Below are 27,275 nucleotides of genomic sequence, written 5' to 3'. Positions count from 1 at the left end.
TGATGGATGTGTTAATTAACTTGATTGTGGGAGTCATTTCACAGTGTGAAATCATCATGCTGTGGGACTTCCCTGGTGGTGCAGTGGTTAAGAAGCCGCCTACCAATGCAGGGGACCTGGGTTCGAGCCCTGGTCTGGGAAGATCCCACATGCCTTGGAGCAACTAAGCCCGTGAGCCAAAAGTACTGAGCCTGCACTCTAGAGCCTGCGCGCCACAACTACTGAGGCCGTGTGCCACAACTACTGAAGCCACCACAATGAGAAGCCTGCGCACTGCAACGAAGAGTGGCCCCCGCTCACCGCAACTAGAGAAAGCCCACGTGCAGCAACGAACACCCAATGCAGCCAAAGGTAAATAAATAGAGTAAATAAATTTATAAAAAAAACTTCATGCTGTATACTTTATATATATTATAATTTTATTTGTCAATTATATCTCAATAAAGTTGGGGGAAAGAAAGAAAAAACATTAGCTTTATGGCCTTAAAAATGCAAATTTCCTTGGGAGAATCAGAAAATTCACCTTAATTAATTTAGTTGCTTTCTTCTTAATGCTTCGTTGTGTATTAAGATAAACACAGTGAGGGGATGGCAATTTTGATTGACTGGGAAGAGGAAATAACCATGGCTCTTGGATGCTTTCTGGGGAGGTCAGGTTTGGATGATATATTTCAGAGGCCATATGAAAAAAACTTTCTTTTGAGATAAGGAAGGTGGGAGGGAAAATGGTAGGAGAGGGCTAAGATAGGTGGGAGAATGTCAATCTGACCATCATTATGTACATGTGGATTCAGAACCAATAACAAAGCATAAGAAGAAAACGGAGTTTCAAGTACAGTCCATAAGGGGTATGAACAGATCATAGGGAATGTTTACTAAGTTTAAAAATTCTCTTTCCTCCCTAGTCATTCTTCTAGACGTCTCTGAAAACTTATTTGTAGCAGAACAAAGTGTTTTTAAAGGGTAAGTCTCAAGAATTCTAAATGGCAGGAAGAACTATTTTGTTTTCATTTAAAATGAGAACTTAAGGGAACACACATTCAACAACTTTTCAATCTAGTTTAATGTGTCGGTAAAAAGTGGAACAGAGGCTAACCATGGGTTCATTGTTAATTAATTGATTTAATTAATGAATATCATGCTATTTTTTCCTTTCCCCACTCAAATTCTCTCAATGGAGACTATCTCAGGCTGATATAATATAAAACAACTCAGAAAACAGCAATGACATTGTAGGGACTTTGATGATTGCCATCCAATAAAAGCACAGCCAAGTATATGGGGTTAATGAAGGTTCAGGCCAACATTAAATAGGCCACATGGAGAAGAAGCAGACAGAGTGTAGGAACAGCCAAAAGTTATGGCTGCAAGATCCCCAGGAGCAAACAATGGCATTTTGAACACCAGGGTCCTTTCCCTGAGATGAGGCTTGACTCGTACGACAGGAGTACAGAATGGAAAGAGAAGAAACAGAGGCAGCCCTTATTTCTTGCTTCTGGATCTGCTTCTGTGAATTATAACGCTCTTAGTTATGTCTCTTCTGTTGAAGAGAATTTTATTTGAAATTAAGGAACGTCTGCAAGAAATCTCTGTTTCTTGAGAAAGCCATGGCTCTTAGCTGGTAGTGGCCAAGAATCTCAGTGGGGAAGAATAGCTGGTGGGAAGGCGTCTTCTTTTTTGGCTGGAATCAGGCAGGGCCTCTGAATCATCTTGTTGAAGCAGAGGCATGAATGCCTGAGTTATGTAGCAGGAAGGGACTCTGAGATTCATTCACTGATAATAATAACAATAATAGCCAACATTTATTAAGTGCTTACTATGTGTGGGTAGGCTCTGAACTTAGAATTTTCCATGAATTATCCGACTTATTTTTTATCGTAACTCTGAGATAGGTCATATTATACTACCCTGTTATTTATTTATTTATTTATTTATTTATTTATTTATTTATTTATGGCTGCATTGTGTCTTCTTTGCTGTGCGTGGGCTTTCTCTAGTTGCAGTGAGCGGGGGCTATTCTTTGTTACGGTGGCGGGCTTCTCATTGTGGTGGCTTCTTTTGTTGCGGAGCACAGGCTCTAGGCACATGGGCTTCAGTAGTTGCAGCACACGGGCTCAGTAGTTGTGGCTCACAGGCTCTAGAGCACAGGCTCAGTAGTTGTAGTGCACAGGCTTAGTTGCTCCATGGCATGTGGGATCTTCCCGAACCAGGGCTCGAACCCGTGTCCCCTGCATTGGCAGGCAGATTCTTAACCACTGTGCCATCAGGGAAGTCCCCACCCTTTTTTTATAGATGGGAAAAGCAAGGTTGATGAGGTAGATAGAATAATGACCCCTCAAGGATGCCCACATCCTAATCCCCAGAATTTGTGAATATGTTACTTTATGGCAAAAGGCACTTTGCAGATTTGATTAAGGATCTTGAGATGGGGAGGTTATCCTGCAATATCTGGGTGAGCTCAATGGAATTATGAGTCCTTTAAAGGAAAGGAGAGACACTTCGAAGACAGAGGAAAGGCCCACAAACCAAGGAATGTAGGCAGACTCTAGAAGGTAGAAAAGGCAAGGAAATGGTTTCTTCCTTTCCAGACAGGAAGTAACCTGCTGACATCTCGATTTTAGACAGTCAGACCCGTTTTGGACACCTGTGCCTCCAGAACTGTAAGGTAGTACACTTGTGTTGTTTCAATTAACCCAGTCAATTTGTGAAAATTTGTTACAGCAGCCATAAGGACCTAACACAGTTGAGAAAGATTAAAAAACTTCTACAAGGTCACGTTGCTGGTAGCCACAGACCAGGATTTGTACTTCAGGAATCTCTCTAGAGGCCATATACCCAGACACCATGCTGTTCCCCCTCCCTGTTCCACCTTAGACTCCACTAGGTCTGAAATATCATTTATTCATTTATTGAGCCCTACTTGTGTTAATTCCTAATTTTCATGATCTTTTTTAATCCTCAAGTCTGGAGGCATTATTATCCCCATTTTATAGATGAGGAAAGAGAGGCTTAGAGATTTTGAAGAGCTGAAATTTAAACTTAGGTTTATCTGATTGACTTTCATTACTAGCTTTTAGTCTCTTCATCCTACTGCCACATCCTTTGGACCAAGATTTATTGAGCATTTGCTAAATGCCATCATAAAATACAAACTTAAATTTGAGTAATTTGCCCTCAGTAATTCTTGAACTCATCTAGATGGCTTACATAGGAGTCACTATATTAGCTACGTTCTAGGAATAGTCCGCTCCAGAGGGTTAGTGGGGGAATCCATGGACACAAGCCCTTTCAATCTCAAGGGCTTCCTGATTGTAATTAACCAGGTTACACTCTGATTCCATCTATATTAATACATCGAATTAGCTCTGATTGCTTAATTAATACTGTCAAACGTAATAGAGGTAAATATTTTACTAAATAAAGAATATTTTCAGATTATTAAAATACACAATCATACATAAGACTATCACAATAGGAGAATCATTGGACCCCCCAATCTACCACTTATCAAAACTCACCTGGATGACAGAATACCCTGCTTATAACAGAATATTCTGAAACATGAAAGTAGCTAGTTAACCAAAGGCTGTGAAAATGAGATGCCTGCTACTGGGAACCTTATGATCCCCAAGTCAGTACCACAATGAATTACATTAACCTAATTAAAAGAGCACATCCTTTTATTACGTTATGTTATTCTTATGATAATATAAAGGACAAAGTGATATACAATATAATTATGTAGAAAACAGACCTGCCCAGAGAACCAGAAAACACAGTTAATTTTTGAATCATAATCCCCCAAGTTAGTGCTTGTAAAAGGAACAATTAAACACACACACACACACACACACACACTGTGCTTCTCTGACTCACTATGCCCATACTTCAAAGTACCCCCCACTGCACAGACACAGCACTAGAAACAGTCAGTGATGCAAAGTAAGAACTGAACAAAACGTTTTTTCGAAATAGCATTAACACCACGGTGGACACACTTCTGAGGTTATAAACGTTACTCTTGTGATGCATCACTGTGTCTACCCTGTGAATCTGTGAATACTGAAAGCAAGTGTTCCAGATTCACGCTTCAGTGTCTGCATTTATGGAAACAAGTCTCCCTGACCCTTGTGAGAACGTAGCAAAGGGTAATGAGCAGTGGGCTCAGTATCCTGGACTGAACAAGCAGTTCTTTTTGAACAAAGGCTTTTGCTGAAGGGCACTCAAGCCATTTCCTGATGTTCTGGGCACAGAGACCAGGCCCCACCATTTCACTGTCATTCAATGCACGGGGGCAGTGATGCATTTAAAAGCACCTTAGTGACTTCAAAGACTTAATGAACCTAAACTACTACCTGGAAATGATTAGGCACTGAGAGAAATAACTACTAAAAACTGTCCTTTTAAAAAGCTCCAAAAAGCTTTTGAAAGGGATTTTGGGACTTAGGAAGTTTACTACATGTGACCAACAGTATCCTTTGAGCTCACATAGCATAGAAATCCATCTCAGAGATGCTCCCTTCCAGCTGTGAGCTGTTACATTATTAGGCTTGAAACGTGCAGTGCATCAGTTCTGTCACTTAGACAGTTACATAAAGTCAGACCATTTCAAATAAAAGAAGTCAGAGCCTGCACAGCATTTCGGGGGCAAACAAAAACAGTGTGTAAATCAAGGATTCAGACCAAGAAGTTCCTCCTTATGACTTTCCCATTTGCGATATATGTCTGTACTACTGTTTCTCCACTTTGTGGTGTCACTTGGTGAGAACAAGGACACTCAGTCAGAAGTCAAATGATAGTGGTCCAAGGCTGCACAGGGAAGTAGCAAAGTCAAAAATGTAAAATTCTTGGGTCCTGGTTAGAGATGCGTTTCAGCACAGCTGCTTTCACAAGGTCATGACACTTTTTCTCTCTTCTGCTTTACAGATATACTTCTTTGAGCCAGTCCCTTGAATGTAAAAACCCTCTAGAGAACGCCTATCAAGAAATGAATAGGGGGTGTTATGGAAGGGAGGGGGAATGAAAGACGAGAACCTCAAAGTTCACAAGTGAGTGTCACAGAAGTCCTTCCAAGCCATCAAGTCATTGCCCTGTGGCTCCATTTGTCTGAAAGTGTTTTGAAATTGAGTTATTGTTTCCTAAGGTCCATTCATAGTCTGCAAAGTAGCCAAGCTAATGAGACCTTGAAATGACAGAGCTTTTTCAAGTTTGATGTGCCTTTATTCATCCAAACTTTAGGATTATGCCAGCATTTTATGGAGGCGTGTAGAGGGAAGACTCTGTGATGGTGACCAATAAAAAGAGAACTGAACCTCTCACCTCCAAACAGAAAGGAAAAAATTAACGGTCATTTTTAGTTTTTAATAAAATGTCACTTAGAAGTATGAAAACGTGTTTATTTTTAATATAGAGGCTGCTACATCCTAATCCCACAGAATCAGAGGCAGGCGTTTTTTAGTTCAAAAAGTTCAAGCTAATTATGCAGCTTTTCTCTGCAAAACTTGTCGGGAGTTATTTGGAAACTGGATCAGGAAAACTTTCTCCGGCATAGCATCCTGTACTAATCCTTCATTAATGTGCCACACACGGCTCTGGGCTCTCGGAACCAGGACCCTCCCAGGACTGTGAACACTGCACAAAACCCTAGATATAAGGGCACTATTATTAGATCAGCAGTTCTTACTGTCAAATGTTTTCCCCCCACAGACACAGTAGACCCCTAACAGTAGAGGGGAGGGATTCGGCAGACCAGGACAGCAGCTAGAAGGAGAGAATAAGGAGGGAACAGGAGAGAGAGGAGCTAAAGGAGGGTGACAGACTCATCATCAAAAAGGCGTCCAGGCTTAGCGTGGTTTGCTTGGTAGTCTGGCTTGTTAGTAAACCATACGTTTTGAATGGCAAACAATCAATGTGGACACCTTTGTTTTGAAAGAAGCAGACACACCGCGCTGTTTCATTTCTGAGGTCTGGGTTACCCTCCTCACTAGCCGAGGCTGTACTGTGTGCCCTCCTTGGTTTAGATGTTGTGCTTCTATGAAGACAGCTCGGGTTACATGAGCTAATCTAGTAGACACAACTGTTGTGTCTAATGGCCTCTGTAGTAAACTAAGATGCATTTTGGGAAACGGCAAGTAAATGCAGGATGGACTTCCCACTGACTTCAGTTTAAATCCAAAGCCTTTAAATGGCTTTGTAGGTCCTGAGCAATCTGGCTCCTAGGTTCAGCCTAAGCCCATGTCGCTCTGCCCACTCTCTGCACTGTAGTCACACAGACCTCTGGGCCTTCCTTTCGGTTGATTCCTTTCCCCGGAATATTCTCTCTTCTCTTCCCCTTGCATATCCTAACCCCTCTCAGACCCAATCCTGGCCAGCTCCCATTTGTAACACTACACCAGGGTACCCTTTCCTAATTTCTCTAATACACCCTAGCTAACTCTTTCATAATGCCCTCCTAATTTACTTGTGTAACAGTTATCACAATTATAGTCATAAAATATTTTATGAAATTGTTTTTGGTGTCTGTATCACTCATAAGATGATCAGTGTCGTGAAGGCATACACCATATCCGTGATGTTCATTAGTACTGTAACCACGCAGGACTCCGTTGGGCCTTCCCAGGACAGACCCCTCCCACCATATTCTCTGCCTGTCTCTTGTTTGTAGAAAAGCTGTATTGACCGAGGCCTCCCCTGAGTCACAGAAGCCTGGCTCAAGAATTAATGATTGAAAGGATGTGAACATGTGGTGACAAAAAGAGCAGTAAGACCAGGAGAACTGGTAACAATTTAAACAGTAAATCAGCCATATGGCAGTCACAGAATCTTCAGTTCCTCCCTGAAGTACAAAGATAACAGTATCTGATGCATATTCCTGAGTTGTTTTACAGACACCAAAACCCTCATCAAATGGAAGAAGTTAACTAAAAGATGACCATGAGCACGTAGCCCCCAGACTGGCTAGAGCCTGAGAATTGATAATGTTAACGCGTGACACAACACCACCCTGTTACCTCACCATCAACGAATCAGAGAACTGTGCACGAGTTGATCATATACCCTGTGACTCCCCTTCCTCACCTTGCCTTTAAAAATTCTTCCCTGAAACCCATCGGGGAGTTTGGGGCTTTTTATTTTTTTGAGCATTAGCTACCCACACTCCTTGTTTGGCACCTGCAATAAATGCTGCACTTTCCTTCACCACAACCCAGTAACAGTAGATTGGTTTTATTGTTCATGGGCAAGCGGACTAAGTTTGGTTCTGTAACAGTACCACTAGTCCCTAGAATAAATGAAAGCAGGGAAAGTTACACTGACTGCAGGCCATTCAGGGGGCTTATACTTCATAAAGGAGAAAAAAAGGAGCTGTGGGAAGATTCTTGTGCACAGGAGTTAAATAATGCAAGCAGTGATTACAGAATATTAACCTGAAAGTAATTACACAGGATGAATTGGGGATGGGGAAAGACTAAAAAGTTTTGGAGGATTTGACCAAGAAGCACTGGAAGTGGAACTCACAGCTAAGAACTGGGAGTCTTCCTCTCTGAGTAGCCTTTGGTATATGTTCTGTAAGAGGGAGGACAGTGACACTGATGTGTCAGTTGTTGCTAAGAGAAACTGCTTAGAAATAAAATTTAAAAAATCATTCACTTCTGCTCTGATGGCTTCAAGTATATATTTAAGAGATGGGGAGACAGGGTGAAGAACAACAGACCATCTTAGAAGAAATAATTAAAAATTCACCTAAGTAAGTGAAGTTTCATGTTTATTTCACAAAATAATTTTGCACACATAGATCATTTAAAATTTTAAACCGTATGCTGTTTGTGGTTGTGGACTTAGATAACTTTCATAGGTACAATCTGACTCAATCTCCCTAACAAATGCTAGTGCTTTGATGAGTAAGATAGTCTTAAAAAACATACAGTCCTATTTCAGCTAAGCCCCAAATGGTCAATTTTGGATAACTCTTAATATTTTCAAAGAAGCCAAATAGTCTTCAAATACTAATACTTTCACTATACAACTGTTTAAAATGAATACAAATTAATTTTTTCTACTCCCCAGTTTTGAATAGAGCTAATTTCTTCCCAAGCCAAAGAAAGTGAGACATGTCGCCTGTGGTAAGTTATGCCCTTCTTGACAAAATTGAGGATGTTTGACAAAGTAGTAAGATCAAATTATAGGAGGAACAAGTAGAGAATCATTTTTCCAAATTTTGTCATTTCTAAAACCAGATTATTTTTAATTTTTCAAAATTTACTACTGAATTTTCTATCACTACTTTCAAACAAGACCTATATTCAAGCAATGTGGTTGATCTGCTGTGTTTTTCACAAAAATGTACTATGAATATTTTTGAAAGTTCATAATATTATTCTTATTGTAAATGTGCAATGAATAGCTCAGGAGCATGTGGGCAATTTTTTTTTAATTGAAGTATAGTTGATTTACAATGTTGTGTTAGTTTCAGGGTTACAGCAAATGTTTTTTAATACCAAGAAATTCAAGGCATTGAAAGGAAGCCTTAAATTTCAGAATACTCAGATTTTTACCCTTATAAAGCTGTCTCCATCTTCTCTGTCCAGCCTAGTGGTTTTAGAACCTGGAGTTCAATTCTGTCTATATAATCTTTCATTCTTCTTCCCTTAACTGTGACTTCATTTGAAGATCATGACACAATGGCTATGGAACACAATTCAATTCCCCACTTGGTGACAACTGCTTACTATAAAACCAAATGGAAATGTATATCTTACAATGTTTTGCCTGGATGGATGTATTCACATTAATTACGGCTTACATACAATTTATTTGAAAAGATTCCCCTCCGGTTTTTAGAAATGAAATCTCTAACACATGGAAACAAATGATAGTGTACATGCATGTAAGTATTGTGTGCAAATGTTCATTAGGGAAAGTAACATTTTAGAATTTAACGTGGTTTTGCTCTCTTGTAAGTATAAATTTTATCAGTGTTAACAGCTAATCTGAGTACAACTATAGTACTACACCATTAGAGTTTATGAGCGCTGTTCACATGCAGGGCACTGAACCAGAATTTCTAACTCCATGGCATAGATGTCCCCTAGGTATATTTGCTGTTAAATTAATTCTGTATACTGAACACTATTTCCCATTGATTTCCATTTTTAAATGAGAAAGAAATTCCAGAAATAGTAAGGTCATAGGAAGTAGCCTTGGGAGTGGGGTGGGGTGAGGACCCTGTATGATATAATAAAATAAGGCAGAGATGAAGGTGAGAAAGTGGCTAGTTTCTCATGCAATGCTTTAGAGCCTTTTGTAAACAGAACACTTTAAAAGTTAGACTTAGGAGGAGCCAGGCCAACTGGCTGGCAAGTGGAATTGCCAGAGTGTGTGCTCCAGCATGAGGCGAGGCAATGAAGCAATGCAATGAATTTTCAAGAGCCATACTGACTAATAATAATAATAATAATAATAATTGCAGCACTATTTACAATAGCCAAGACATGGAAGCAACCTAAGTGTCCATCGACAGAGGAATGGATAAAGAAGATGTGGTCCATATATACAATGGAATATCACTCAGCCATAAAAAAGAATGAAATAATGCCATTTGCAGCAACATGGATGGGCCTAGAGATTATCATACTAAGTGAAGTAAGTCAGAAAGAGAAAGACAAATATCATATGATATCTCTTATATGTGGAATCTAAAAAATGATACAAATGAACGTATTTACAAAACAGACTCACAGACTTAGAAAGCAAACTTATGGTTACCAAAGGGGAAAGGTGGTGGGTGGGGGAGGGACAAATTAGGAGGTAAACTCTATACCCCAATATAAAATAAAAATTAGAAAAAAAAGGAAAAAAACAACAAAAATAATAATAGATAAACAGCAAAAATATTCAAGTTTATTTATAAAGCCTTTGTGTTCTTAACGTATGATGCTCACCCCCATTCTCAAATGGTGTTATAAGCCTAGTATATAAGGTTACAGATTTAGCAAATAAATTTAAAGATACGTATATATCTATACATATATATACACACATATGTCTCAAATATTCTATAGGACATACACATATGAAAAAATTATTTATTATTATCTGAAGTTGAAAGTTAACTGCATATCCTTTTTTTAATCTGACAGTCCTACTAACATAGCACTTCAGACTCAGAAAATATTTAGTGGGTGATTTAATTTTCTTCACTTTGGATTATAGAAGAGTCTGTTCCCCAACGTGCTGATTTTTATTTTTGCCATGGACTCTTTTCTTCAAATTAATTCCTCAACTGGAGCCAAGCATTTCAAACAGATAATAGGGAGTTGCTCTGGCAGGAGAAGGAGGGCAGATCCCAGTCCACTCAGGCTCCATCCTGCGCTACTGTTTGAAATCCACTTCCTTAGGCCAGACTCCTCATTTTCAGATGAGAAAAGAAGGCCCACAGAGGAGGGTGACTGTAAATCCAGCGTCTCTGCTTTGCAATGTGCTGTCACTGTGCATAGAGGCAACTTTGCAGTAGAGGAATGAGTTATGTTCCTAAAGTTAATTTAAAAGCTTCATTACAGCACACAACCCATTTTCCTGTTCAGAAAATGCGGGAACATTAAAGTTAGATTATTAGGTGATCCCACAAGGTAGCTAAAAAGCAAATGATCTGCCACGGAAAAATATTAAGGAAAAACCCCAACTATTTCCCATAAATTATGGGGAAGATAGGTTTTCCCAGACTAGTCTGAAAAACCTAATGATCATGGTTTGTGTGACTGAGGCAAAATGGAGGTTGAGACACAAATATTTTGTCTGCTTTTCAGCTTCAGGGAGACTAATAAACCCAATAAGAATAGGAAGGAGACTAATATGCTGTGGGGAGAGCAGAAAATGCAGAGAGAAACAATGGAGTCTCTGCTAAATTTTCCAAACTCTTACAGAGCTCACAACATTCCGAGAACATCTTACATGCCTCCTCCATCCCTCACCTGCTCTGTCACTTCTTGTAATGTCACTAACTCTAAAGAAAGAGAAAAGTCCTCCACACATAACATCTTTCCATTTATTCATTCATCTATCCATGAATGCAGTGAAGAGTTAACTATGTGGGCCAGGCCCTGTGTGAGGCATTGGGACACTGTGGGAAACAAGACAGAAATCGTTTCTGCCCTCAGGGAATTTATAATCTTATGGGGGAGATGGACATTAAAATATGATGGCAAAAATAATTACTATAATTGTGATACGTGATATCCAGAGAAGTACAGTTACTACAAAACACTGGCTACCTAAAACAGAAACATCATCATCATCATCATTTATCATGCATTTACCATGTGCAAAGTATTTTATATTCTTATATCAAAAATTCAAACAAATCTTGGAAAGGAGCAAAGTAGGCATTACTATTTTAAAAAGATAACGGAAAACTCCCTTTTTTCTCTGTATAACCCTGACTATCTTCTGCAGGCCATTTGTTCTGCAAGCAGCTTGATGTATTTGAGAATGAAAGTTTGGAACAGGGACAAAAGAGAGCTAAATCTTTTTGCCTAGTGAGAGGGAAAATATTTGCAGTTTCTAGGAAACAATCTGGAGGCCTATGTGAGGGATGAAAGAAGGGAAAAGTAAGACAGAGGTTGCTGCAGAGATGAAAAAGGCCATGTGCTTCTGCCCCGCTGCCCAGGCCTACTGGTCCTTGCCAACCGCAAACCTGCAGTGAAGTTACTAGACACTCAGTGTGAGTGGATTCTCTGGTGGACACTGGTGAGGAGGCACTCACAATCTGATAAAGGGGAAAAAGAGAACACAGCAGTCTACTGTTAGAACCAGACAAATAACCTCCAAGAATCCCCAAAGCTGGTGGGTAGGGGTTAGACTTACACATTGGTTCCCACCAACTTGATCTGATTCCCCCAAGAGGATAGGAAGTCCCAGATGACAACTGGCTTATCCAAATGAGGGCATGTAGACTCAGAGAGGTCCCAGAGCTAGTTATTGTGTGAACATTACATTTGAACCTAAATCTGACTGCAAGGTCTGTCCTCTTCCTACTTCATCACACTACCTTAGTTTTGTCAAGAAGGGGCCACAAGGCAATACTACTCATCCTCTATGTGTCAGTGAAAAACATTGCCTCCCATCTCAGTAAACAAAGGATGTTGCAGCCATCAAGCCATCACATTACAGCTGCCCCGACGGTAAGCTCTAAGGAAACTGAGGGTGGAAACAGGATGCCCACCAACAGCCGCTGCAGCCAGCCCCAATGATGGACCCTGAAGAGACTCAGGATGAGAAGCACAGGATACTGGCCCTAGATAGCGTATCAAAGGAAGGATTTCAGTGAGCTCAGACTCTTGCATTTTCCCATACACATAACACGCTAAATTCCTTAACTTGAGATATCTGGTTTTCTTTAATTTACAGTTATCTTTTGATGTTCCGACTCCCTGGTTTTTGTTGTAAAAACTCCTACATATCTTGCTTCCTCCCTTACCTCTTCGGATCAGTCCCTCAGAGCTATCTGAGAAATAAGTCCTCTTAAGTCCTCAGTTTTGTCTGCTAAATAAAACATAATTCTCAACTTTTAAGTTGTGCATTTTTTTCAGTTGACATATGGCTCTGGAAGGAATTAGCTCCAGACTGAGCAAGGTACAGGCTGGCCATACTCACGTCAGAATCCCCAGCAATTGTGTATTGCTTTAATGCTTAGTGTTCAAATCACTTTTACATACATTGCTTAATGAATGGAATTTTACTTCTTCTGAATGAAGTACTACATAAATTGTGCTAAACAAACCCTAAGGCTTTTTTTAGTGCTTTTTACTATAAGTTACTCTTCTAGTAGCTTCTTCATGGGCATTATCTACAACGTGCAGCTTTGCCAAACACAGACTCTACTTAGGGAGCAAATGTGGAGCTTGCATCTGCTGTGCTAGTGGACAGACTTTAAGAGTGACTTGTATGTCCTGTAGGCTTTGGAAAGAAAAATGGGGACATAACGTCCTGGCTCAAGCAAATGACTACATTTATTTTTGGAATTGTTTCTTGGAACTGTGGGGAGATGAGTTTTTTCATGCAGAACCAAGGACAGGAAATAAGAAAGTTAAGGAAATGCAAACCTTGAGGCCTTAAAGCTTTACTAAACTTATCTAGTGTGTCTGGAGGCTTAACCACTAGGTAGAGTAAATCCTCAGCAGGTATAAATAAACTTAGGTTCCTTTTAGATTGTATGCTTTGGTTGGAGAACTGCCAGACCCGCAAAGACCATTATTCCAGGTGGCTATTTACGTCTCCCCACCTTGAATTTCTCCTGTCTTTTCTTTGTGTCCTCATTTAGGTTGTGTTAACATTTATATCTTTGAAAGTACCTAGTATGCTGTTGAAAATACTCTTTGAATGCCAAGCACAGAATGTGCCTAAACTTTTTCAAAAAAGTTTAGAAATTTGAGTGTGTAATTCTTTTAATAGATTTGAATACTACACCCAAATTTAATGTACAGAAAATATCCAACATTTTACGGAAGGCACATGATCTGACATACTTTTCTCAAAGCAGTGCTCTCGGGGGAGACAGGACAACTGGTTACTTAGATGTATAATTTGGAAGGGATTATAGCCTTTGTTTTGCCATTTCTCACACATGAAACACAGACTGTCTCTCTGTGGCCCCTGATTGCAGATGAAGCGGCCAGAGGAGCTTACAAGATTTTGGAGGGGAGGTTTGGCTGTGGTGTGAGACATATCTTAGTTCAAATCTCTCCACTGCATGTTCTTGGGCAAATAACAAGTTTTCCTTACTCTCAATTTCCTTCTTTGAAATCTCAAGAAGAAAATTTACCTTATGTAATTCCACGAGGATTGAATGAGGTAATTTTGTCAAATGTCTGGTATGGTACCTAATTGTTTCTGTCACTGACATCTGTCAGACTGTCCTTCCAACATTTCCTTTCCTCCTTTTCTCCTGTACCCTCTCTTGGAATCATTCCATGTGATGCTGTGGGGCTGACTTGACTGAACCAGGTCAGAATACCCCACGACCCCGGACAGGGTGACCATTCAGGACCATGAGCACAACCCAAGCCAGCCTCGGCCACTTACTTGCTGGGACCTTGGTTGCGTTACTGAGAAAAATTCCCTGCTGGGGATACAAAGAGGGTGGTACGTGATTTGGGGCTGCTGGCTCAGCAGCCATCCTACCTGCTGCTTGGAAAGCCCTTGTCCAAGAGCTAGTGGAGCCCCATGAACTGGTTATAATGTTTGAGTAGGAGACTCATGGGGAATAGAGTTAAGCAGGAGCCTGGAAACAGGGAAAGCTGGAGCTTTGGGGATATCCTCTGTGTCTTTGGCTCTAAACAAGTCTGAAGCTAAGTGTACTTGGACTCTTTTTATTTACATCTGCCTATTCCTCCATTTAACCTGGTTGGAGTGGTTGGTATTTCTCGCTCCTGCAGCAGGAGGAGTCTACTATAATTCCCTTCTGTTCTTTTGCATTACTTTTCACAAATTAGGGAGGGCCTTGTTTTTACCTCTCCCTCTCAAAATATTTTTTTCCCTGAATCCTTACTATTTAGAAAAATTCCAAAAATTATGCAAAAGAAAATAAAAACCATCCTATTAATGCTTTGTTGATATCCTTCTTGCCTCTTTTCTAGACAAAGTTGCATTCACATTGAGTATTCAATTTCAAATTCTGCCTTTATAACCCAATTTATATCACAGCATTGCAAAAGTAGTACATTTCCACTGAAGGAAATTTAGAAGACACAAGAAAGTAAAGAAAAAAAGTAATCTATTACCCATAGATTAATCATTACTAACATTTTGATTTCTTTCTTCCTCCCTCCCTTCCTCCTTCTCTCTCTTCTTTCTTTCCTTTTTAATTTCAATATCAGGATTAGATGGTAGATGGTGTTTTATAAAAACTAAATTCTCTCTTACTAAACACTTCTATAGCACATTTTATTTTATTTTTAATATATTTTATTATGTATTTATTTATTTATTTGGCTGTGTTGGGTCTTTGTTGCTGCGCGTGGGCTTTCTCTACTTGCAGCGAGTGGGGGCTGGTCTTTGCTGCAGTGCACGGGCTCTAGGTGTGCAGGCTTCAGTAGTTGTGGCACATGGGCTCAGTAGTTGTAGCTCGCGGGTTCTAGAGAGCAGGCTCAGTAGCTGTGGCGCACGGGCTTAGTTGCTCTGCGGCATGTGGGATCTTCCTGGACCAGGGCTCAAACCCGTGTCCCCTGCATTGGCAGGCAGATTCTTAACCACTGCGCTACTAGGGAAGCCCTATAACACATTTTTAAATGGTTTCCATCATATGGATGTACCATAATTTAATTTATTAAATAACTTCTTAAATTTATTAAATAATTTATTTAATTTATCCATTGTTGGGCATTTAGTTTTTAAAAATTTCATTATTTTAAATAATTCAGTGATTAATATCCTTGTTTATAAATTTTTGTGCAAAAGCATTTCCACTTCAAATTCTCTAAAAGTAGAATTACCAGGTCAATCCTCAGAAGTCAATTAAAAATATTATTGAACTGCTTTCCAGAAAATTTGTAGTAATTTCCACTCCTACCAATAGTTTATGCTATAGGATTTGCATAGGATTTCCTAACTATGGAATGACTTTAGCTATTCATTTTCCTGTTATAGGACTTTTGGTTGTTTCCAATTTTTTCACTGCTATAAATAATTCTAAAAAGGAAGATGTCTGCACATAAATCTTTGTATCCCTTTCAGATTATTTCTTTGGGTGATTCCAAGAATGAAATTTTTATCAAAGGGTGTAATTATTTTCAAAGTCATTGATACTTACTGATACTGTCAAATTTTTCCAGAATGATTGTATTAATTTGTACTTCTACCAGTAAAGTATGAGAAGGGCTTCCAACTTCACTAACATTACATATTACCACTTTCAAAATAAAGCAAAACGACCCAACAACAAAATATCTAAAAATATTTGCTAATTTGAAAGGGGTTACAGCCTTACCTTATTTTTAATCTCTTTGATCAAAAGTGAAGTTTAGTATTTTTCATATATTTTTACTTTCACTTGGTTGCAAACTACTATTTATGTCCCTTTCCCATTTTACCTCTGTCTTAGTGTCTTCATACATATTTTACCCAAGTTCTTTACAGATTAAGGTTATTGACCTATTATCTCACATATGAATATCAGACATTTCCATTTCATGAATTATTTCTATTACGTTTTATATATACTCTTCTACATTAGGACACTGAACTTTCCCTGACAGGTACACCATCTGCATATAATATATGCCCCGTTTCTACACAGGGAGGCAATTCTGGGCTGCCTTAAACTGAGATAACAGTGTCTACCTCTTAGGACTGTTGTGAGGATTAACTGATACATCAGATATACAATTTTCCATGCCTTGCCTATAGAAAGGAATCTTATATTTAAGGTTAGAATTACCTGTATATTTTCCTTGACTATTATTTAACCTGTCATTTTAATGACATTTTTTGATATGCAGAAATTTAAAATGTTATTGTCAAATATAACTTTTTTCTATTATGAATCTTCATTTTTATACTTATAAAACCTTTCCCTTTTACAGATCATTTAAAATTCCTCTAGGTACTTACTCAAAAGGAAAGAAAATAGATATCCATTTAAAGGATGTTCATAGTGGCTTTATTTGCAATAGTCAAAAACTGGATGAATATAACAAAACAGAAACAGACTCACAGAGATAGAGAACAAACCAGTGGTTATTGGTGGGGAGAGGGATGGGGGGAAGGTCATTATAGGGGTAGAGGATTAAGAAGTACAAACTACTATGTATAAGATAAATAAGATACAAGGATGTATTGTACATCACAGGGAATATAGCCAATATTTTATAACTTTAAATGGAGTATAATCTAGCAAATTATTGAATCACTATGTTGTACACGTGAAACTAATATTGTATATCAAGTATACGTTAAAAAAATCTTGAAACAACACCAACGTCCATCAACAGGTGAATGGATAAACAGTAAATAAACAAAGCAATAAAAATGAATACATTATTGGTATATTCAGCAACATGGTTGAACCTGAAAATAATTATGGTGAGTGAAAGAAACCAGAAGAAAACAGTATGCACTGTATGATTCCACATACAAAACTCTACAAAATGCAAACTAATCTATAGTGACCAAAAGCAGATCTGTGGTTGCTTAAAAATAGGAGAGGGCTGGGAGGGTGGCATTACCAAGAGGGTATGAAGAAACTTTTGGGGATGATAGAAATGTTTACCATCTTGATTCTAGAGATGGCTTAAAAGAGATGCACATTATGCCAAAACTTAATTTGTATACTTTGAACAGTGTAGTTTACTATCAATTATATCTCAATAAAGCTCTTTTTATATTCTTCAATATTTTCTTCTAATTTCTGTAATTTGAATTATTATTATAAGTATTAAGTCTAATCTGTTTGGAATTTATTTTGCAGTATGAATGAAGACCTTTTCCTTCTCCATAAGATTTACTGCATAATAAAAATAATGATCTTCCCTATTGCTATGTGCTGCCTCATCTAGCATATATTAATACATATGTTAGTATTTGTTTATATTCCAGGATTTTGTCTATATCAACACCCTCTTTAATTATAGTTCAACTTAATTATAATTATAGCTTTATAATATATTTAAGAGCTGGTAAGAAAAGCCATCCTTCATTTTAACATTCTTTTCTTGCCTCACCTTAATCCTAAACAAGAGTCTCAGATCCTAGCATTACTGTCAGAAGAGAACATTTAAACCCAAAGGATTATTTTAATACAATTTTAAATACCAAAGGTGATAAATGTTGCAATTTAGAATGGCTGTTTTTTACATTTTAAGGAGAAGTACAAGCAGAAGGAAACCTAAAAAGCAGCGATATTCACTAAATAACTTCAGTTTAGCCAAATTGAAAAAAACTGTTGCTGACAATCATACACTCTGGCTTCATTTCTCCTGCCCAGACATTAATCATTGGTTCCCACAGAGAATTAGCCAGGGAAAGAGTATTTTTGATATCTCTGGTAGACAAGAATGGTTAAATGGTTAAATGGTTAAACTCATGGGCAATGTTGGGTAAATAAGGGCTGTAAAGAAGATAGATGGTGAGTAACATGAAGACAAAACACATACCTAGGAATACAGCAGGACGTTGCATCAGGAAGATAAAATTGTATGCTGTTTGGCTGTTGTGTGAATATGAGTGAGAGTAGTTTAGGGGTCTCAGAATAATGTTCTTTTATAGGTTTTACGTAGGCATAAAGTATCTGCCTTGTTGCCTTTTGGTTTGGGCCATTTGAGTTATTTTAAATCTTCTCATTTAGATGTTAGAGGTTAGATCATTTTCTTAAATTCAAAAGAACTGCTTTACATATATTTTTTTTCATATTAGTTTCCCATATTGGGAATTGTAATTGCTGACTACTCTCTTCCATTCCCAAATAATCTTTTCATCAGATGTGCGAGAATCAGAATGATTACTTTTGAGGAGCTTAAAGAGACATTAATCAGGCAGTTAACACTTATTAAATACCTACTGTGTACATAAACTTGAAAGTATTGATGAAAAAGAGGATTTAATCTGAATAATCTGAACAAATGCAAGAGCTCTTCATTTATAATAGCAAGTTTCTAAAAGCAAATAGCTGAGGAAATTTTTACTTTTAAAGATGAGACGGGTTCTGAGCGAAGCAGCATGCCTTACTAGATCAGTAAATTAAGATCCTATGCTTTCTTTGCACAAGAAAATATGCTCAAACAGCTAATTATTAGAGAAATGCAAATCAAAACTACAATGAGGTATCACCTCACAATGGTCAGAGTGGCCATTGTCAAAAAGTTTACAAATAATAAATGCTGATAGGGTGTGAAGAAAAGGGACCCCTCTTACACTGTTGGTGGGAATGTAAATTGGTGCTGCCCCTATGGAGAACAGTATGGAGGTTCCTTAAAAAACTAAAAATAGAGTTGCCATATGGTCCAGCAATCCCAATCCTGGGCATATATCTGGGAAAGACAGAAACTCTAATTCAAAAAGATACATGCACCCCAATGTTCATGGCAGCACTATTTACAATAGCCAAGACATGGAAGCAACCTAAGTGTCCACTGACGGATGGGTACATAAGATGTGACACACACACACACACACACACACACAATGGAACATTACTCAGCCATAAAAAAGAATGAAATAATGCCATTTGCAGCAACATGGATGGACTTAGGGTTTATCATACTAAGTGAAGTGAGTCAGACAGAGAAAGACAAATATCATATGATATCACTTATATGTGGAATCTAAAAAGGTAATACAAACAAACTTGTTTATAAAACAGAAACAGACTCACAGACATAGAAAACAATCTTATGGTTACCAAAGGGGAAGGGGGGAGGGATAAATTAGGAGTTTGTTATTAACAGATAGACACTACTATATATAAAAGAGATAAACAACAAGGACCAACTATATAGCACAGGGAACTATATTCAATACCTTGTAATAACCTATAATGGAAAAGAATCTGAAAAAGAATATATATACAAGCGTGTGTGTGTATAACTGAATCACTTTGCTGTATACTTGAAACTAACACAACATTGTAAATCAACTATAATTCAATAAAAAAATTTAAAAAAAGATCTATGCTTTGCTTGCTAACTCAGTGCCTGCGAGACATACACTGAGCTTGATTCTCCTCTTTCAAAAAGAAATGATGATATCATCTTCCTTGAAGGATTGTTAGGAGATTCAAATACAATGCAATCAAAATACTTTGCAAATAGTAAATCACAATACAAAATATTAGTTATTATGGTTAATAAGAGCCTGTTACTTCTCCAGATAATGAACTACATGTAACATCCACAGAGATTGCTTTGGAGACCCTATGGATCACTAGCATCATCAACACACTCCTCAATTGTTGAGAGAAACTACTGCCATTTAAGCTCATGGAGAAGTAGTCAACTGGGATGGGGATGCCAAAGTAGAAGACAAACATCCAGAGAGATTTTCCCACCCCATCCCCCCAGGCCACCCTTCCCTAGTAGCAGAGAGGTGAGAGGTCTGCTGGTGTCCTTTGTCATCCTCTTATTGGGGTCGGCAGCCTGGCACACTCGCCCAATGACATCATTAGCACCAACACTCTGAGGTCACAGATAAAGGTAAGGTCACCCAGCTTGAGGCTCCACCTTGCCCTCTCTCTTCTGCAGTCTCCTGAATCCCTCTAAGGTCCCCACATGTCTACCGTCCTGAGCTGTGGTGTCCTCAAGCCTCCTTTGCCTCGTCTGCTGCCCATTTCTCATGTACCAGCCAGAGCAGCATCATTCTCTCCAGGAATTCCAGCACAACAGGGCTGTTGTTCCTGCACCACCTGTGTCTATGATGTCTAAGTATCTGTAATTCTGCACCTGTTGACGTTCTACTTCAGATAGATTTCACATCACCTAATCTTCTGTAACATTCTTTCGGTACAGAGGATGACAATCCACCTACCCCCAACTAACCCATATTATTGGGAAAGGAGATCAGAGCCCAAGTTTGCACCTGACCTTGTTCTAGGGGCTGGTTGGGTTCTGCCTGGAACCATTGCGTGACCTTGAGAACTCTGTTACCAATCCATCCCCTGTGACTAGTCTTTCCAGCCTCTGGCCTGATTCCTCTTCCTGGCTGTCAGCGGCTCACTAGCTCCCTTAGGTTATACAAATGTCAGAGCATTTAATTCCTAACAAGATGGCAATGAACAAATTGACATATTATTGAAATACCAAGCATGGAAGGGGATTTCACTTGCTCTCACTAATCACTCTCTGTCAAAAGGTCAAAGCTACATAGATGTGTATATGGAACATTTCTATGAGGCACATTCTTTGAGGTGAAAACTTCAACTGTGCCAGTCAAACAGATAGATAGTATTTCGGTAGAAAGAGGATTCCTCCAATTTATAATGGCATGGTCATAAATAAAGCTTTACTTAAATTGACATAAGAAAAATCCAAAGCTGCCCTAAAAATGTTACTATTTCTGAGCAATGTTGTATAGAACAATATAAATACCAGAACGTTTTCTAAATCTTATTACATAATAATAATTGCTAACATCTTTAGGAATTTACCAAATGTCAGATACTTTGTAAGCACTTTACAAGTATTATCTCTTTACATATGATAGCTTTTACATAGATTAAGGCAAGATGGCATAGTGGTTGAACCGCACTAACTGTAGCGCTCTCTCTCATCAACTGTACGCCCTTGGAGAGATTACTTAACCTCTCAGACTTAATTTCTTCATCTGTAAAATAAAGATGATTAAAGTACCTGATTCATGGGGTTATTGTGAGGATTAAAGGAAAAACAATAAGTACTTATATATATTTGGTGGTTTCTATGTGCTAGGTATTTTTCTCTAAATGAGGATAAATTAAAATTAAATGAGTTAAACAAAAAACATTTAGATAGTATCTGGTGCTTAGAAAGTATTCTATTTTATTATATCAGAGAATTCACAGAACTTTCATATAATGTGCTCCTGTGTGTCTTCTAGTATGTTTGTGTTTCCCACTGTCATCCAAAATACTGGAAAGAATTCCACGGTCAGCCCATTGGCCAAATGGCTGCTATTCCCTCCTTACCTCCTCTGGCCGGCAGTTACCACCAAAGTCCTCCTTAATGTCAGGCTACTGTGCATCCCCTTCAGCAATACCCTCTCCTCCTCCCCCCAGCTCTTTATCTCCAAGACAACACTCCATCTCCTCCACCTTCTTTTTCTGCATTTTACCAGAATCGTAAGACTTTGGAAGAAATCAAAATTAATTTCTTGGGAAATGTGGATCTCTGATGCTGGAAGTACCAGCTTCTACTATCTTCCACCCATAGATGAACTTGGATACGCTGCCAAAAGAAAAAAAAAAAATCTACCCAAATGGGGCAAAGGCAGGAGACTAATAATGTACCCAAATCAGAAATTCAAGTTGAAGACTGCTTTCACAATGATAAAGGGAACTGTCTTTTGAACTTTCAAAATGAGCTTTGATTATGTATTTTAAAAATTCTTGGATGTTGGAAAGAAAAAAATCACTATTCATCAATATCAAAAAGCAGTAAGATTTTTATGAAAGGGAAAATTTCATGAATATAAAGTTCCCACCTTAGTTATCTTACATCTTCACATAATATTGTGATGAGCCACACATTCAACAACATAGATGATGTAGTGACACTTGCTTCCAACAGAATGATTTATGCAGGCTAATCTTGTTAGGACAACTTGCATATTATAAAATATGCTGTTTCCTTGGCCACAATAATCTTGCTCTAGTGCTGTGTATAGGAATTGACACTTTTCAGGGAGGCTTAAAAAAATAAGTCAGATGTTCTCTACCTGACTTACTGTAAAGACAGACACCTGACACAACACCTGACAAAGGAGTCAAACAATCTCCTTTTCAAGTTCCACTTCTACTTCCTTAGCTCAGAACCTCTCTTACCCTTGTTCTGGATTGTAGCATTAACAACTTCTTCACTTATTTCCATCCATCAAGTATGTCTTCCCTCTAGTCTATTTTCTGTGCTGCTGATGGTATGAATCTCCTTAAATGTATATAGTTAACCAGATTATTCAGGATAAAGCAGTTTAAATTCCATAGAAGAGAGATAACACTCAGCAGAGGTGGAGACTCAGCATGGCTTAACAGGGCTGCCTCTGGCCTGAGGTCCCAGCTTGCTACTTACTGGTGATGCAGTTTTCTTATCAATAAATGAGGGCGATATTTGCTTCATAGGTTGTGGTGAGAATCAAATAAAATAATGCATGAAAAGTGCTTGGCCTAATTCTAAGTGTCCAGTACGTGGTTATTGTGATTGTGAAGATGATGTGATGACGATGGTGGTAATGATGATAATGGTGGTGGTGATGGTGATGGTGATGGTGATGGTGGTGATGGTGGTGATGGTGGTGATGGTGGTGATGGTGGTGGTGATGGTGGTGGTAGTGGTGATGATGGTGCTGGTGGTGATAGTGGTGGTGGTGGTGGTGATGATGGTGGTGATGGTGGTGGTGATGATGATCTGGTGATGCCTGAACATCTTTCTGAATTCTATCCTCGTTACATCTTCATGACTAGCTTACATTTCCAGAGATTTCTGATTCTCATTTCTCCCTGATTTTTCTACACTGTTCCCTCTCTATAAATTCTCTTTTCCCCAGCCTCCTATTTAATGCATATTACTTTAAAAGTTTATCCCAGTGCTTCCTTCTTCACAAAGCACTTTCTCACCCCTCCTCTATAATATCTGTTCTGTATCATATGACTCCTAATCATATTCCAAGGAAACTCTTCATCTAGGGACTCTGGAGAGACATTATCTTTTCAATGTCAAGTACAGTGTCTGATTTTAAAATAACAGAAAAAAAATATTTTGGTCTCTGCCCTCAGTTGCTGGCACAGAGCTCCTAAAATCCTTGTAATTTCTTAAGTGATAAGAACACTAGGAGCATCTTTTGTGCTAATATTTGGTTTTTGTTCATGGTTCCTGATGCCAAGCTCCTAAGTCCTTTGGAATTTTCTAGATGATAGGAGTTTTGTTTTAATGAGGTGACTCTTGGTGGGTTCTTGGGTAGCTTTGGGATGGAGGCTGGTCACCAGAAAGACCAAGCCATGATTAGAAGCTTGGAACTTTTAGCCCCATCCCTATCCTCCAGGAGAGGAACTGGGGATTGAGTTAATGAATGATCATGCCTACATGATGAAGCTTCCATGAAAATTCCAAAAGCATGGGGTTTGGAGAACTTCTGGGTTGGTGAACACATCCATGTGCTGGGAAGGTGCTGTATCCCAACTCCACAGGAACAGAACTGCCTGTGCTTGGGACCCTTTTGGAGCTCACCCATGTATCTCTTCATCTGCTGGTCATCCGTATCCTTTATCATATTCTTTACTATACAATAATATTATACAATACTATACAATAAACCAGTAAACATAAGTGTTTTCCTGAGTTCTGTGAGCTGATCTAGCAAACTATTGAAACGGAGGAGGTGGTTGTGGGAACCTCCCAATTTGTAGCCAGTCTGTGAGAAGCACAGGTGACAACCTGGACTTGCAACTGGCATGTGAAGTAGGAGTGGGGGCAGTCTGTGCAACTGAGCCCTTACCCTGAGGGATCTGACTCTGACTCCAGGCAGTTAGTCATAATTGCTTGGTTTGGAAAATCCATACATCTGGTGTCAGCACGTAAATAGTGAAGAACAAATCTGACCCCATATTAGATCTGTTCCTTTTGCTTTAGCTTTTGTGCTTTGTTGACCTGTGCTTAGTCATGCTGGCTCTGCACCTTTCGTAAAAGAATGTTGCCTATAGCCTGAAATCCACAGGATGGCCTATTCTCATGGCTCTGACCTTTAAGAGTCCATTCATATACAGATAAAAAGTTGCAGAACAGAGAATAACATTTGTTTTGTTGGACATTTACAGGTACATCGTGACCTGACCTACATGGACAGCTGCAAGAACAAAGGATTCCTCCACCAAGAAGTCTGCAACAACCAACCTCGCCCCTCCTTTGCCTTTAAAAGTGTTTTGCTGACACTCTTTCAAGAGTTTGGGTTTTCTTTTCAGCACAAGCCACCCGTCTCCTTGCATGGCCCTCCAATAAACCTTTCTCTGCTCCAAACTCCAACGTTTCGATTTGTTTGGCCTCACTGTCCATCGGGCACATGAGGTAAGACGTGTTATTGGTAAGAAGTGTTGTGAGTGTGGTAGTAGTGTGAGAATAAGGGAAAATAGTGCATTTTTTCTTACACACTGACACATATAAATTCAACCTAAGTGGTTTTTTTTAATCAACGAGAAAGTGAATGAACATTAGAATTCTTGAGTGAGCAAGGCTAAGGAATATTTGAGACCAAGACTTCTATGGGAAACCTTGGACTTAACAGGCTCCAGAATCAAAGTATCTCTCTGATCAGTATGGAAGGGAAATTTCATAAAGAATATTCACCTTTTCATCCTATGTCACCCTAATTCATCATAGATGCTTGAAATGAATCCATACATTAAATTAAATACAAACTTAAATAATTACATAAAAAATCCTCACAGATTTATTGTGCTTAATTCTAGAGCTGCACTGTCCAAGAGGAAAGCACTTGTCAAATGTGGCTATTTAATTTAAATTACTTAGCATTAAATAAAATTAGAAATATAGTTCCTTAGTCATGCTAGTGTTATTTTCAGTGATTAGCAGCCACATGTGGCTAGTAGTTACTGTACTGGACAGTGTAGACACAGAACATTTCTAACACCACAGAAGTTTCCATTGAACAACACTCCTCTAGATTTCTGCCATCTCCACTACACCTAAATGCTAGACTACAGTTGACATCAATTATCCTCTGCCATCCTTATATGAGCAGAAATTTCTTTTAAATGAAATTCAAACAGTAACAATTGGGAAGCATATCCTATTCAAAATATTATGCTGTTTTCTATCAAAGTCAAGCCATTCCAGATTTCACCATCTGGCACTTTGTTTCAGTGCAATTATAAAAATGTACTCTCTCTCCCCCAATTTGATAGGGGACTTTTAATTTAAAACATCAGTTGTGAAGACAAATGCATATATGTGGATAAAGGGATTGATAAACTTTTCTACTCTCTAACATTAGCATTTGAATAATGCCTTATATTTGTATACTTAGATTATCTCAGCTAGTCCACAGTAGGACCCAGGCGTTCTGACTCTTAAGTCAAGACCCTTTTCTCTACAACTTGCTGCCTATACATGTTCTAACTAAAAAGAGGAGCAGTGAAGCAGGTTTGGCTTTAGGTAAGCACAGAGCCATGTCTATGACTTCTTACAGCTTTAGAGCTACCAGAGCAGAAACATAAGCTGGCATGTTTGTTACATTTCTCAGATATTTTTTTTCATAATGACTGGCCTTGTTTATACTCATAAACATCACAACAATGAAAAACCCTGTGTATATGCTTGACCTTTTATTTTGTTAGGATATTTTCCTAGTAGTAGAATTGTTGGGTCCAAGGGTGTGTAATTTTTAAAGCCTTTGCTACACATTTCTAGGCTGACCCCCCTCCCCAATGTGTCAATTTATACTCTCAATAGCAGCATTTTCCACCCCTTCCTAACACTGGGTGTTATCACCCTCTCTCCTCCTCTTGCTTCTCTCTTTTAAAAATATTTGCTAAAGATTAAAATGGTATTTCTTTGTTTAATTTGTAGGTATTTTAAAAATAATAGTGAATACAACACCAAAGACATGATCCATGAAAGAAATAATTGATAAGCTGAACTTCATTAAAATTAAAAATGCTGCTCCGTGAAAGACAATATCAAGAGAATGAGAAGACCAAGCCAGAGACTGGAAGACAATATTTGCAAAAGACACATCTGATAAAGGACTGTTATTCAAAATATATAAATAACTCTTAAAACTTAACAATAAGAAAACAATCTGGTTAAAATATGAGCCAATGACCTAAACAGACACCTCACCAAAAAGATATACAGATGTCAAACAGGCATATGGAAAATGTCTACATCATATGTCATTAGGGAAATGCAAATTAAAACAATGAGATATCACTACACACCTATTAGAATGGCCAAAGTCCAGAATACTGACAACACTAAATGCTGGTGAGGTGTGGAGCAACAGGAACTCTCATTCATTGCTGGTAGGAATTCAGAATGGTATAGCCACTTTGAAAGACAATTTGGTGGTTTCTTACAAAACTAAACATACTCTTACCATATATTCTAGTAATTGCACTCTTTGTTATTTATCCCCCAAAATCTGAAAACTTATTTCCACACAAAAACCTGCACATAGATGTTTAGAGCAGTTTTATTTACAATTACCAAAACTTGGAAGCAACCAAAATGTCCTTCAGTAGGTGAACGGATAAACTGTGGTACATCCAGACAATGGAATATTATTCAGTGCTAAAAAAATGAGCTATCAAGCCATGAAAAGACCCATGTCTTTTAAGGAAGGAAAGTTAAATTAAGGAAACTTAAATGCATATTATAAAGTGAAAGAAGCCAATATGAAAAGGCTATATACTGTATAATTCTAACCACCTGACATACTGGAAAAGGCAAAACTATAGCAACAGTAAAAAGATCAGTTGTTTCCACAATGAGATGGGGGAGGGGTTTGTGTGTGTGGGGAGAAGAGATAACTAGGCAGAGCACAGAGGATTTTTAGAGCAGTGAAAATACTCTATATGATATTATAACAAT

The 27,275-nt window shown here is 38.4% G+C and overlaps 1 protein-coding gene and 1 long non-coding RNA gene across 6 annotated transcripts in view; one reads left to right on the top strand and one right to left on the bottom strand.

The window, feature by feature from the left end:
- Positions 1–27,275, bottom strand: part of DTNA (dystrobrevin alpha) — a 394,651-nt gene that overhangs the window by 141,452 nt on the left and 225,924 nt on the right. The gene's annotated exons all lie outside the window — the stretch shown is intronic.
- Positions 279–4,946, top strand: LOC309831377. The gene is made up of 3 exons (XR_014297577.1): positions 279–351; positions 906–963; positions 4,927–4,946. It is a non-coding gene; the product is annotated as an uncharacterized lncRNA (long non-coding RNA).

The sequence above is a fragment of the Grampus griseus genome (genome assembly GCF_964374135.1).
Source record: "Grampus griseus genome assembly, chromosome: 12".
Lineage (NCBI taxonomy): Eukaryota > Metazoa > Chordata > Mammalia > Artiodactyla > Delphinidae > Grampus > Grampus griseus.
This window is presented reverse-complemented; position numbering and strand designations above follow the sequence as displayed.